Genomic DNA, 15,279 nt, shown 5'->3' with positions numbered 1-15,279 from the left:
TAAACGATTCTGAAGCTGTCATGATGATTTCCCTTTCCCCTATGCTCCCCTGTCTAATTGGTCCTGCGGCTGATTAACCCCGATCATTTCCACCTGGTTATTCAGCTATTTACGTTGCGTGCTTGCCTTTTTTTCTTCGGTGAATGCAATACGCTTCCGTATGTTTCCCTTCTGTATAAAACACAAAAAAATACAGTATGCTCTTTTTAAAAATGTAATTATTTTAATTTCACTGAATATGGTATAAATCAATTTATTTTCTGTTTTGTCATAGTAATGCTATTTCATTTATTTTAACGCTTCTCCCATTTCACAACCATACAAAACTTACTTGGTCCTGTGAGCTGGATTTTGGCTGGCTCATCACATCATCACATCCTGTCATGATTTTACTAAAGTTCAGACCCAAATGCTGAAGACCAAACAGGGAGACCAGGAGAAAAGGTTTAAGAGGTTTTATTGAAGAGATAATGCATAGAGAAGTGTTGTTCTGAACACTGCTCAACCGGAACTGAAAAGTGAGGGAAAGACACAGCGATTAGTTCAGTCTCAGTGGGAAATTTGATTTGTGAACTTGGAGAAGAGGATCTGGTTGCTGACTCAAGTTTCCAGAGAAGTTGTTGAATCTTTGACTCCAGTCTGTATGCTGTTGTTCCAGTGTTTGTCTGATTCGGTGGAGGGCGGAACAGGGTTTACCCAGAATGCAGTTGTTTGTAGGTGAACCTAGAAGCTGACTGCCACTCAGATTTCCTGCGGTACTTGAACGGGTCATAGTGGAGATGAATCCCGTTGTAGTGGAGATGAATCCCTTTCTCAGTGTGAAGCTCAAACGATCTCTTGGAGAAAGTTTGTAACCCCAGCTCAGCTTGAAGCTCTGTTGATCCTTCCAGGGAGAGAAGGTCAGAAAAATCCAGTTTGCAGGATGATTTCCTGCCAAGAGGCAAAGACAAAAACAATGTTAAAACTCAGGTTGACAAGAACTCAGTTTGACTCAGCAGAACTCAGCTTGGCTAGAGTACCCAAAACTGGCAAACACTCAGGCGTCGAGGTAGTGGCAGTCAGCAGCTTAAGAACACTCCGTTAACGAGGAAACCATCAGCAGGTGTGTGAGGAGGCGGACCAGAACCAGGCGCCTCCTGGTGGAGGAAGGGAGTCAAACACAGAACACAAACACAGACAGGAATCCTGACACATCCTGGCTCATCACATCCTTAATCTGGCATTAATAGAACATACAGTATTCGAAAGGGACGAGATAATGCACATTACATGAACAAAGAGACAAAAGAAAAGGTGGAGGTAGATGCGCGATGAATTAGGATTGATGTGTATAAAGCCATGCACAGCTTTTTGATATTTATATTCTAAAGGTATTGCAATACAGAGCTATTGTGGTTTTTGTTATTGTTGAACTAAAAAGGTATTTTGGTCTGTTTGCCCCATTTGCTTAATGCTTCCCCCATTTCAAAACAGAACTAATTAAAAATATGTTGCAAAGAAGAGTATGGTACTGGTACAAGTTTGGAGAGAGTATGGTAGTAAAAGCAAACAAACTATGTAAACAAGACATGATTAATTACCAAAATAGTTTTCACTTCAGTCAGTATCATATTAGCAGAAAAAGAAATAAATTGTGTGAATTACAACATACATTTATTAAAATGAGTTTGAAATATATTTAAAAATTTCTGTCTATGTCATTCATAAATCTCTAAACAGATTAGAAGAATTTCAGAATGTAAAGGGTGCAAGCCTTTATTGCACAACCGATAATGTCTGAGTTGTCAGAAAGGAACCAATATAGGGGATTCAGAAAAGGCTAGTAAAAACACAAAGGGAAAACATTGCCCTTTGCTTTTATTTTTTTAACATAATATAAGGATACAGGCCCTGCCTAAAATTGGAAATTCTTTATTTGTAGTAAACCTCAGACCTAACTATAAATATGTGTCGATTAAAATTACTTATTCATGTTTGGGTATTTTCACTTAACAGCTTGTTCTAAAAACAGTATTCTTAAAGGCATCCTTTCCCAGTCCATTTAAACTCTAAAAAGCAGGTTATGGGAGAAGGAATATAGTAATTTGAGAGTGTAAAGATTAGGATTAATAAGAGGAAAAATGCAGCTGGACCTCAAGATTTACCTGGGGTGAGGCAGGAAAATACTTTCTTAAAAACAACGTGCATTTGCAAAGATGTGCATAAAGATGACAAAACAAGTGTGGTTCATTTTTTAATGACTGTAAATGCTATGACAAACAGTGGAACCTTTTTCTGTCAAAGATAGAAGTTGCAGTGTGCATCATCCCAAGGAAATCCACAAAACACGTAGAGTCAAACGTAACATGTAATGAAGGCTTCATACAGAATATTTCTGCTTTTTCATCATGTAGTTTTATTGCATACAGCTACTTGTAAGCTGGGTACATACCTTCACAGTGTACTGCACTGAATATGGATGCTTGACCAAAAATATTATAAATCTGTTACACTCTGATGGAGACAATTACATGTTAATCATCACTTTCATCACCTTTCATCGAGATGTGATGACAACTTAATAGAAATCTGGTTTGACCTTGGTTACCATGGAAACAATTGAGCATCCATGTTAAGAATTACATACTGAAAGAGTAACAAATGTGTTAATATAGTTAAAACATCTACCATTTTCTAACACTAAATCTGGAGAATATCATAGGCAAAAGAGACTTTTTCAACTGAGCAACAAGGACAAACTGTATGCAGAGTTAAGGCTTTAAATTCAGCATATGTATTTTCATACAGTAGAAAAAGGAGAAAAAAGTCAAGTGGTATCAAGAAAAGAAACCAAAGAAAACATTACCCAATCATGTCATTATTCATGTAGTTATTCATGCAGTTTTCAACTTTTAGATGCATTATTTTACAGAATCTCAGTCTGCTGCTCTGTACCAGCAATTCACATGCACATGTGGGACAGTAAATGACTAAGAGGAGTTTGATGATAAGGCTTTAATTGTGTTGAGGTCAGTGGTTTTTCATTAATATGACCAAAAACTCTACAACAGAGGACAAATTTAGGAAATGGAAAGTGAAAAAAGATGAGAAAATATATACAGTACTTAGGGGGAGAGGTATTAGAATCATCATCCAGTCCCTGTGATTTTATTCATGTGCTGTTGGATAAGAACATTGGACTCTCTGTGCCTATAAAGGTGATGCCTACTGAGAGATGCTATCTTTACCTCATAGGTACAAAGGCCTCATACACTACAGGCAGTTGGGCCTAAACCACAGGTCTACATAACCACACAGCTCAGCCAGACCAACTGCCAGGAAAAGTCTGCCACCTAGAGGTACTGACAGAAATTAAGACAGGAATTAAGAGTATGAGGATTGAGACTGTTATGGCTGTAATACTTTCAAGGATTTGTTTCAGGAAGCTCTTTTCTGGTGTAACAATGGTTCACAAAGCCAGATTAATTATCTATTATTTTATTTAACTGATAAATAAAAAATAACTATTTGAAAAAGGAAAATTTTAAAACTAATGCAGTTAAAATATTTTTAGTTAACAAGACAAAATACTATAAGTGTCTACTAGTGAAAGTCCCATCTTCTTTCAATTAGAGTGTTTTCGGTATCAGGAAATTAGTAAAATATTATGGTATTAATAAGGGTTTAAAATGATCTAACTAGAAATAGTAAAATTATATGAAACAGATTCCTATCTTTAATTATTTCCTAAACAAAATAAAGCCAAAACAGTAAGGCTGAATAACAGTCAGGGAGATCAGCACTGACTTGAGAGAAGCAACTAAATCAATCTACCATTAATCAGTGAAATGTTACATGCCATTTTCAAACAATATGAGAAATTTTATTTTACTTTGAGAAAGATTATTCAGAAGGGGAAAATATTTAAAATATTAAAGAGCCCAGGTCTTTAAAATGCGTAAAACAGCATTAAATTCAGGGGATTGCAAAGAACCAAGACCTCCATTTCAGGTTATTACTCATACTTGTGAACTAGCAAGGCAGCAGGCTAAGTAGAGATGCTCAGACTTCATTCTACTCACATTCTCACATAATCACATCCTTCATCTCGTCTAAGGAAGGCTGAAATGTTCCAAGGCTTTCCTCTCAATGGAGGAGCAGTGGCTTTATTCTGAGCCTTTCCAAGATGGTCGAGTTCCTCACCCTATTCTTAAAGATGAGTTCACCCCAAATTTAAATAACTCATCTTAAGCCAGGGATTTAGATGTTATCTCTATGTAAAGGGGCATCAGGGGTGACTAAATAGTTCGCAAAGAGGCATTTCAAATGTATATTTGGTGATTGGAGGGAGCAGGGGTAAAAATATAGGTGCGCTAGATAGAGTGAAATAAAACTTTGCAGAAGTTTAAAAAAATCTGTTTTTTTATCGCATAAACAAATTGGAGACTGGATGTCGTTGTGACATGAGTTTAAGTACCGCAGTGGATGCAAAGTTTTTGTTAGCCAAAGCTCACAACAACCGTTCAGTCTGTCCCTCTGCAGTGGCAGGGCAGTTCCTGTAGTGGTGATCAGGTTGATGTTGTTGACGTTCAGCCTTCCATATCACATAGAAACTCACTAAGGGCCATGGTGAATTTAACAGACAACAGAAAGTGTTATAACATATTCGATGTCCCCATTGGTGATGGCGCACAGAATATAATGTAACACTGGTTAGGGGATAGACACTCTACCTGTTGTGAGTAGTGAAGTGAACTGGGTTGAATTTCATTGTGGTCTCTACAACAGGGAGCTGATTGTCAAGCAACTAAACTAAACTAGTAAAAATTTTATTTTTTTGTGAATATACCCAGCAGAGGAGGCTTGTTTTAGCCACTTATGATGTCTTTCTTTGGGTCATGTACCAGATTCCATTAGTAGGTGAGGCAAGGAACCTAGACCAAGTAGTAAAATGAGAGCTTTGGTTTTCAGCTTAGGATTCTCTTCACAACATAATGGTGTATTGTCCTTATAACTGAGGCAGCCAAACAGATCCAACTGTTAAATATTAATATTGTAGTTTATATTAATAGAATCTGAAGTACAGTTTCTTTAAAGAGCAAAAAGTAATTTCTATAAAATGAATATACATAGAAGCATGGCTTAAGATGTTTGACCATAACATGCAGCAAAATGTCTGTCAAGGACCGAACATATCAGTTAAAACGCCTCATACCTTCCGCCAAGTATGGTGTTGGAGGGATGATTGTTAGGTTTATTCAATGATGATTATAAAATTAATGTGTGCTTATAAAACATTTTTGCAAGGGGATGCTCTACTCCTGTGACATGATTCAGTCAGGAGACCATCCTGCCTTGTCATTCTGATGGAGCATTCTGTCTTCATGAACAGATCAATTGTTCTGTCAGAACAATACTCTGTTTGTAACCATGTGTCATGTTCTGTTAATAAACGCTCTGCGGAGGAGGTCCAGTGGGAGACAGTGCGTTTGAGTCTGGGGTTCAACTGTCTCTCCTTCCTGCAGGAATTGTATCCATAATTTGTGTATTTCAGTTCTTCTTAAGCAAAAACCTACATTTTATGAACCCGACAATGATGATGTCAGCTTGCTTTGCAACCACACAACCTGGGAATCTTGCAATTGTTAGGAGGGCCATCAACTCCTCTGTATGCCAAACTATTATAGACCTACATGTGTGGTGGTTTTTTAGAACTGAAGTTTGTTCAAAAAAGGGTGAATTATTCATACTACACAAAAAAATATATGACAGGATGCTTAAAAAATCTGAAAAATCAAAGCCCAGACCTCATTTGGACTAAAATGTGGTTCTTTAGAGACCTGTACATAAAAAAAGGAAATAGAAAGATAGGCCTGGATCCATCTAGAGCAATATCATAGACGGGGTCAAATAGAAATGAACATTTGAAATAAATATTTTCTATTCTATACAGTTTAAATGTCCTGACATGTTAGCATGTGGCATCATGAGACTTTTGATTCCCCACATCTAAATAATCATCATAGTAGTATTTACATGAGTTTATTACGAACTAACACCTTTGGTTGAGAGATGTTTTTATATGTGAAACAGTGGAAACATCCTTCTCTCTACATGGTAAAGTAGTTTAACTGACTGTAAGGTGAGGGACCAAGTCTGTGAGCAAGTTGCGATAACATGATTTTTCTTTTTTTTTTCTGGGAAAAGCTGTGTCATTGTCAGCAGCAAAAATGTGTGCCTATCCTGTACTTTTTATTTTTTTATACCAGTTGACAATAAAACATCTGAATCTGAATGTGTTTTTATTTCTTACTTGAGCATTATTTTAAATTTATGCCCATCTGGTTGACATCTATAAAGATACTCTTAAATCAATATGTCACAAAAACTAATAGACTTTGATTGTCAGGGATAAGTTCATTTCACTTAAATAGTGCACTAAATCAAGCTGCATTGGCTAAAACTGCTTCAATTTTCAACTCAAAATATTTCAGTGACTCTGTCTCTGTTTCAGTCTGGTATGACAGAACAGTATTTGTCTAACCTGACAAACAGTAATACTACTTGTACAAAGATCCTGCCTTTTTTTGTTTTTATAGGCTTTTGGATTTTTTTTTGCAAAAGAGAGGCTTGCTTAGTAGCAACTCTTTGAAGGTCTGGATGCATGCCAGGCTGCAGGTATTTCCTTTTGGCAAATATTTGCTGCTAATGACGAGACATTTTGGCTAGCATGAGGAAAGATGAGGGGAGGCTTGGAGGTAGATGGGAACATTTAGCTTGGTTCAAATGCTAGGGCTTACATAACAAATAGAGAGTGCGCACAGTCCATTACATTGCAGGAAATATATCCCTTTCTACATTTCATGCCAGGGAGCAACTTTACCACAATTGTTGTATTTTCTTTATTTCTCCTTCCCCTCTTTTTTACAATTATCTCCATTCATCTGCCCCATTTTCCTCTTTTATCATCACTCCTTGTCTTTCTTTCTCACAGATCCTTTTTATGGCAGATATTTGCCGATATATAAATGGAATAATTTTTAAACCAGAAATAAGCATTAGGCTTGATTAGGAAGTGCTTTAATCCTGACAATACCAACAAAAAAAGCAAATCCAGAAAACAAAATTGCACAAGCATATTTATCATTAGATTATGATTCTAAGTTTCTTGTAGAAAGCTTTTGTTTACATTTCTTAATCAGCGCAAATAAAGAAATTAAGTAGAAACATAAACAGTTGAAAACAAAGAATCCAAATGAAACCAGCTGTTCTTGAATCGGAGCTACCAGCTGAGAGGTGGATAGGCAGCTGCCCTTTTTTTGATGTAGAGCCAAGCTGCCTGTGAGCAATTAGCATTCCTATCACTGAAGGTTTGACAATTTTTCGGCAGCTTGTTAAAATAATAAAACAAAGCACATCAGCCTCAAAGATATGTCACAATAACATACTTTTTAAGCACTAACTTGTTGCTTTGATCTAGATTTGGAGTTCTTATTGCATTTCTGTGTTCAGGCAGTCCAAACATTATCTTGGTCAGCACATTGAGGCAAAGTAGGAGGGGATTGCTGTGAGAAACTGGTCCATAAAAATAGCTCCAAATTGACCTTTTGAAAGGTCATTGTACAGGGAAAGAACCCACCCAGCCTAAATGAGCCCTGACAAGCTCTCGGAGAAAAAACGTACAGTTAGAAACAAGAAACAATGCCTCAGAACTAGCTAACCCAGGCAAACTGCTGATATTTTTTTTTTTTACATTGTCTTTGTTCTTTGTTCCGCCATATTGTTAGCAATGTGCATAGAAATAACAAGTCAGTTTTGAGAAAATAGGGATTAAAATGTACAGGTATTTACATTTTTTTTTTTCCTTTTCCCCAAGTTTATTCTACCTAAGAATTACCCTTTTGTTACCTGAGCATCTGGATAAAACTCCCCTATTAAACTAAGGATTCATTCTAACTACCTCTAAAACTCTCAGTGAAGTCTCCCTGCTGTCACCATCCTGTTGGACTGAGGAACCAAAATTTAGCTTCTATGCCTTCTACTGATTTTGAGGAAGCTATGGTTGTTTATTGAACTTATTCCCTTCATTTAGTTCATGCCCAGCCACTGATCTTTCTCTTTTCTTCTCCAGATCTACCTCACTCTGCTGGTGGTGTTTTAATAAAGTAATTCTGATTCTGATTTTCCTGCTGATTCCTAAATTCATTTTTCAATAAATTATTTAACTAGTGCTGTTGGGATCTCTATTCTCCATATGACATTCAAGTAAAAGTAAACATGGGGTGCAGCAAAAGTACTCCAGATAATGGTTTTTCAAAAGTTGCAAAAGTAAATGCATTGTGATCATTGATAAGCAGCACAGGACCTCCGTAGTGATCAATAAGGACATCCATTATGATGGAAACCTCAGGAATAAGAACAGGAGCAAGATAATAATAGTCATAATTATTTAAACTTGTATGATCACTCTTCAAATACATTCCATTTACATACAAGCTGTAACAACCAAAGCTTTGCTGCTGTGTGCTGTTGCAGCTTGTCAGTGTTTAAGTATTTTTTTTTCAGGTGGTATTATATATATTATCCTCCTCCACCTCCCTCCTTTCTGTCTCTGTGCCATGTCCCAACATGCCAAAAAAGAATGTCAACTCTTACAACTCCTCCACATGTTTTAACATTTAGATGTGTAATTATATGCAGTATTGTGTCGTACAGCAAAGGCAAAATGCTACTCATGTTTTATTAAAAGAAATTCCACATTCTAGCCAGACATGAGAGTTGCAGATAGTATGAAACAGCTGATTTGTGTAAACAATGCTGAAGTCCACCAACTTCTTTATTGTAGTAGACTGTAGCATTGTACATACAACCTATCAAAGTTTTTGTTGACTGGATGGACAATTGAGGAAAATTGATCAACTTAAAGACTATGTTTTTCCAGTCTTTGCTTTGTATTGTATCACTATATATATCCATGATTAAGTCTTTATGGTCTACTTTTTTATTCTTGAAAAGAGTCCACAAATGGTAATAAGTGGGACATGAAAGCAGCTATATATATTGCATTACAGAATAATCAGGAGTAACACTCCTTATTAGCACAGTTTTAGAGAAAAACAAAACTTTAGCTAAAGTTCAATGTAACTGCTTTAAAATATATTTTTTATGCAAGTTTCATTTATTGAGATTTAGATATGAATAAAGCATTTGACCCATTAAAAGTAAAAGAAAGAGACATTTCAATACACAAGCAGTTCCTCAGCACAGAATGAAGTATTCCTGGGAACAAAAGGAATGTTTACACAGCAGTCAGAAGGAAAGTGAGAAATGCCCCTTTTAAATGAAAGGTATTGGTTTGAGGTAATATTTGGGGCTAGAGATAAAAAGGAAACCTTATCAATTATACAAATAAATAGCATTGCTCTATTTAACCATATTCAAGGCCTAATTTCATGTGTGGCTCATGTAGATTGTAGTATGAAGAGTTGTCTGTATGGATGTTTAGGGCACTGAAGAGCTGGACTCTGGATATAATTTTGTCATAGGAAAAATTTTTGCATTTTCCCTTGGGTTACATGTCTAAAACCAAAGTACAGTTTTAGCAATTGGGGTAACGTACTGGGAAATCCCAGAGCTTGCTGATGAATAGGTTGTCTGAAAGAGGACCAGAGCAGTTCAATTTGAAAAGTTTAAGACCGTCGTTGTCAGCATGACTTTTCACTGTCACACAGAAGACCAACTAAATGCATATGGAATAAAAGGGAATATTGTCTGTCCCAACTGCTGAATGATCATATGTCATAGCTATGGCAAACTTATCTCTATATAAACGATGGTCACCTACATTATACCTCAATTTTATTTGAACCATGGGACATTTATCTGGGCGATTTAACAGTGAATGAAAACTTCGTCAGAAATATTCAAAATTAAGTAGGTACCCACCCAAATTTTCAAAACTTCCACACAGTGTATGAACACATTTTCTTCTTTAGAAAGACCACTTGCTTTTACTCTCTCCTTTCCACTCACATCTGGTCTGCAGTCGGCGCTCGGAGCACTTCCTCTATTTTCATGATAACAGAATACAGTGAAATCTTTACTGTCTAGATGCTTCATTAAACTATATGTATATTTAATTATATTTCTTTTAATCCATTATTCTAGCTACTTTTTTCTAAATCAGTGAGTTGTTCTTGGTTTGCTAAATAAATTAGATATATGGCACCTGACTGTGACTGTTCTATTCATCTCTAATTTCAAGTTGCATGAAAATAAAAATAAATAAAATTAGAAGAAGAATCTGTTGGTATCTTTAAAGAATACAGTTGTAAATTAATTTCACACTTGCATATTTCAGATTTCTAAATGCTGTTTATTAAACCTGAATGACTGTTCTAACTGTGAGCACTTCTTGCAACAATACCTTATTTTTTTTTTATTATTATTTTATGCAGTCTTGGTAAACTGCTGATTCAGCTGTTAGATCAACAGGGCATTGCAACAGGCTGATCAAATCATAGGTATCCCACCATCTCTCTGATTATTAGCTAGAAAATAATCCTTCTGTTTCCTTTTCTTACTTAGAGAAACTCCTGATCCGCCTTCCTCGATTGTCTGCTCCTCCTCCCACATCCACATTTTCCTGTCTGTCTCTCTATCCAGCCTTGTTAACATGTCTGCAGCTCAGTCTCTGAAAACATTGATATAATAAACAAATTATTTACTTAACTCCACTCAATGGTCGCCCTCACTAAAGGTTATAAACATAATGAATGTGCTGTGATCTTTCCACTTACATTTTCTTGTCTGTTCACCAAATTCCTGCTGAAGTTACTGAAGCCCTGTGACGAGAATCGGGAAACAACACTTGGATGTGGAATAACTTCAGGACATGATGAAGATATTTTGTCTGAGTACTTTATATGAGTAATAAAAGTTCAGAAGAAAATTTGGAGATTACAGATTGAATCTTTTTTTCTTCTTCTTCTTTTTCTATTTTTATTTGGTCATATAGAAATGACTGTAATCACCATAGATTTTTTATAACAGACAACATAAAGTTAAAAACAAGTTTTTGGAATAACTGCCAATAAGGTAAATGACTTACTTTATCTTTTTGTGCAAAAATGTTGCCGTACTCTTTTTCACAGGAATGATTCAGTCTAGTTATGTTGGAAAGCTTTTGAGCTGAAGGTCCAGGTCCTGAAGTAGAATAGGAACTTTATACCGTCACACTATCATGTGTGAATATCTCTATGTGCTTTTTCTGAAATTCTCAGCTATTTATCTTACGTGTTACATGTCTCACACAATACAAAACAATAAACTTTTGTCTCAATAGTTCACACATCATCATTCCAAAGGTCTTTGGGACCACATGTGTTTGGCGAGTGTGAGAAAATCGTATTTATTTTTCTTTCTTTTGGTCAGCAGGGGTTTTGACCCTTGACTCTTTTCTAAAGACCATTTTGTCCAAGCACTTCGTCCTGAATCATGTACCTTAATGTTAGGCAAGTGAGGTCTAAAATGCTTTAGAGCAGAGGTCTTCAACAGGGGGTCTGCGACCCCTAGGGGGTCCAAGAGGTACTCTGTGGGGGTCGAAAAAAGTTTTGGTTGATTAGCCGTTTTTATTTTTTTTATATTCCCCCCTGTAATTTTTTTTCCACAAGATGAAATGTCTTTAAATACACATTACCATGAATTCAACACACTGTAGTAAACAGATAAATGGAGGCAGAAGATGTCTTTCAATCATCAATGCACACATTCAGTGACACAGAGGAGCTCTTTCAAGCTGGGCTTCATTCAAAACACCTGTTTCATCAACGAGGAATAAGAATCAGAATTACTTTAATAGTCCCAGGGTGAAATTACTTTTGTTACATTACTCCATATGTAATAGAGTGAAAATATAACCAGTTTGATGTAACACAATTTCATACAATATATTTAATTAGGGGGTCCCCGTTCCATCTCGCCATCATTTTGGGGTTCTTGGCCTAGAAAAAGTTGAAGACACCTGCTTTAGAGTGTTCTGTATTATTTTTTGACCTCCATAATGCAGTTTGGAGTAAACTTCAGTAGGTCACTCTTAAAGGAATAGTACACCCAAAACATGATTAGCCTTCATTTTCTACTCACCCCCATGCTGAACAACACTCTGGAGTACTTTTTTGATATCTCAAATGCATCTGGAGATCTGGGAGGCTTCTTGCTGTCTGCTGACATTCAAATAATGGAGGTCTATGGTGCCCGAGACAGAAAGGTCCATAAAAGTCCACAAAAAACGTGTCAATATTCCTCCATACTGCTCGTCCAATGTATTCCAAGTGTCATGAGTGGGTAGCATCCAGAATTTACTCGAAACGAAGTCATTTAGAATGTTTTTAGAGCATAAACAGTAGTGTATAGGATTTCCTGAAAGCGCGCACATGCGCGTTCACGAGCCTACGGAAGCCGGCAGACCAAACCAGCGCATTCAGCTCGGCAAAGAACTCATGCTCTTCCTCAACACTGAAGTCCTCAGACATTTTTCTTTCATTGTTTCTTTCTTTGCACAGGTAAACAGCACATTTCTTCTTCTACGCTTGCATTATTGGCAGAGCAGACGCTGAATGCGCACTTTCATCTGGTTTGGTCTGCCGGCTTCCGTAGGCTCGTGAACGCGCATGTGCGCGCTTTCAGGAAATACTATACACTACTGTTTATGCTCTAAAAACATTCTAAATGACTTCGTTTCGAGTAAATTCTGGATGCTACCCACTCAGGACACTTGGAATACATTGGACGAGCAGTATGGAGGAATATTGACACGTTTTTTGTGGAATTTTTATGGACCTTTCTGTCTCGGACACCATAGACCTCCATTATTTGAATGTCAGCAGACAGCAAGAAGCCTCCCAGATCTTCAGATGCATTTGAGATATCAAAAAAGTACTCCAGGGTGTTGTTCAGCATGGGGGTGAGTAGAAAATGAGGGCTAATCATGTTTTGGGTGTACTATTCCTTTAAGTGTCAAAACAAAAGCAAAAATGGAGGGAAAAAATTAAAGGTTTGATTTCACAGCACCATCATTCTTCAGGAATAGCATGGCACCTTTTTTCCAGATGTTAGTGGGTATCAGTAACACCAGCTGGAGATTGTCCATAAATCACACAAAATGCTTTCAGGCTTCAGTTATTGGTGTTTTATAAAAAAAAAAATGCCAAGCTATACGTATTGATGTATTAGGTTCAATTATGTGATTTATTTTGACTGAGCTAATTTTATTACACTGTATAAACAGGAATATTTTACCCTTTAAAACATGATCTATTTGCTAGCCAGAGAAGGTAAGTTTAGTTATTAAATAGCGCCATCTGGTGGTTATCATGTTATCTTGCCACTGTTTTTAAATAAATACATATACAAATACATACACAACAAAACATATTATTTAAAAGTTAGGTTCAGAGATTCAAAACAAAAAGTGACGGTAACATCTTAGGTAAACTGATTACATAGAGTTTAGAGCATTTGTAATGTTTTTTTTCTGACAATTGTAATAATTACTTCCAAAAAAATTAAATGTAACCCCCTATTTTAGTTTATCAGAAAAGGAAAATATAGCATGAAATCAATGAAAAAAAAAAAAAAGTACATTTATGTGATAAAGCAAAATGTATATTCCAGGACAATACAGCACTAAAAATGGGGAGTATTTTGCATGAATTACTGTATCACTGCAGGGTAGCATGGAGCCTGTCAGCCTATGGCTCTTCCAGCTTGCTCTGACAGTGGTCTTCCGCTCTGGACTGTTTGCACTCTTGTCTTTCATATTTCTCCTAAAAATACATGAAAGAATCTTAAAGAGTTACTCAGATGGGTTTGCTGACCAGGCATGCCTTTGTAACAATAGGAACCTTAAAATGGAGCCTAGGCGGAAGTTCAACTGAAGAAACTTATTGCTTCTCTACATCCACCTGCGACACAGCCAATCAGCTTTGAACCACACATCCACGAAAACGATTCGGCATCAAAAGTTCATCTTAAAAGGCCTCCGATATGCACTTGTCTGCTCCTGTGTGCAGTTGGTGGATGCGCTGTGACTTCATTCAGATGATACCGTTTCAACCCATCTCCAGCCCCTCCTCCACCTTCGTAGCTAAAGCTTCATCAGAGTGTCATTCCTCCCGGACTCTTACTGCTTTCCCTGTCTCATCTTAACTGGTCCGGCAGAAGACCGCCATGTTGAGCCTGGTTCTGCCAGAGGTTTATTCCCAAAGGGGAGTTTTTCCTCTACAGACTGACCAACTCCATCTATCTCCACTCCACCACCAGGTTCAGGCTTGGAGGAAACAGCCCTATTCTTTGCTCCTGTTCATGCATATCTAACAAAATTAAACGCTATGTTTCCTGCCAAGGTCTGAGCACGAAAGACAAAGTAATTGTGTCAATACATTTCTCCCAATTGTCTTTACTCTTTGTTTGAGTTTTTCTGATTGGGTTAGGGTTCCAAAATGTCTTTTGGAAAATGCTGCAATGCACTGCGACCAGATGGCCGCCGGCTCAAACCCCAGCTCAGTGGTTGTGGCCTTTGGATAAGATGTTTCACCTGCATTGCCTACTGATTTAGTCAGCGGGCCTGGAGGTGCCTGCATATGGAAAAGCTACACAGGCTTTTAAAAACATCAGGCTTTTGAGTGGCTTAAGGAAATGGGTTAATGTAGCACGCCCCCATGAATGATTGGATTAGTTGGAATCCCCTGGCTTGGAAAGGTGTTATATCACTGAAGTGAATTTACCATAAAGTGTTGTACTCTGTTTGTTTTGAATCTGTAAATTATGAGTATATGTTTTGCACTGAAATACGTAAATCTATTAAGTTTTTATCAAATTCTTATTCTAAATGCAAGTCTACTAATTTTAAAATGTTGATTTAAGAGTAAATTTGGCAATCCTTAAAATCTTTATAAAAGCTCTTTAATATGCTGCACCGTCCTACCCGCTTGCTGCTGGCTCCCTTGCATGTAAAATACAGTTTAGGGAAGTATCTGACTTTAAAAGGTATAAATTTAGCTTTGAGGAAGCATGCCTTTGTAGCATATTTATAATGCAACAGCTTGATTATTGTAAATATACGCTTAACACATGTGATGTTAGTGTGTTAGTGTGTGATGTTAGTGTGTTAGTGTGATGTTTTAGAAAAAATTGTTATTTAATCATCATTATCTGATACATTTGAATGGGTGTCATATCTTCCTTCAAGACACGTAGGAGAACGTTAGACATGGCTCATTTTTTAGCTCCACCTCCCCC

The 15,279-nt window shown here is 36.9% G+C and overlaps 1 long non-coding RNA gene across 1 annotated transcript; it reads right to left on the bottom strand.

The window, feature by feature from the left end:
- Nucleotides 1-846: 846 nt before the first annotated feature.
- LOC119786146 lies at nt 847-10,823 on the bottom strand. The gene is made up of 3 exons (XR_005281154.1): nt 10,779-10,823; nt 10,563-10,672; nt 847-930 (listed from the first exon to the last, which is right to left on the bottom strand). It is a non-coding gene; the product is annotated as an uncharacterized LOC119786146 (long non-coding RNA).
- Between the last annotated feature and the right edge of the window lie 4,456 nt (nt 10,824-15,279).

The sequence above is a fragment of the Cyprinodon tularosa genome, unplaced genomic scaffold (genome assembly GCF_016077235.1).
Source record: "Cyprinodon tularosa strain WSP-4 unplaced genomic scaffold, ASM1607723v1 ctg10, whole genome shotgun sequence".
Taxonomy (NCBI): Eukaryota; Metazoa; Chordata; class Actinopteri; order Cyprinodontiformes; family Cyprinodontidae; genus Cyprinodon; species Cyprinodon tularosa.
This window is presented reverse-complemented; position numbering and strand designations above follow the sequence as displayed.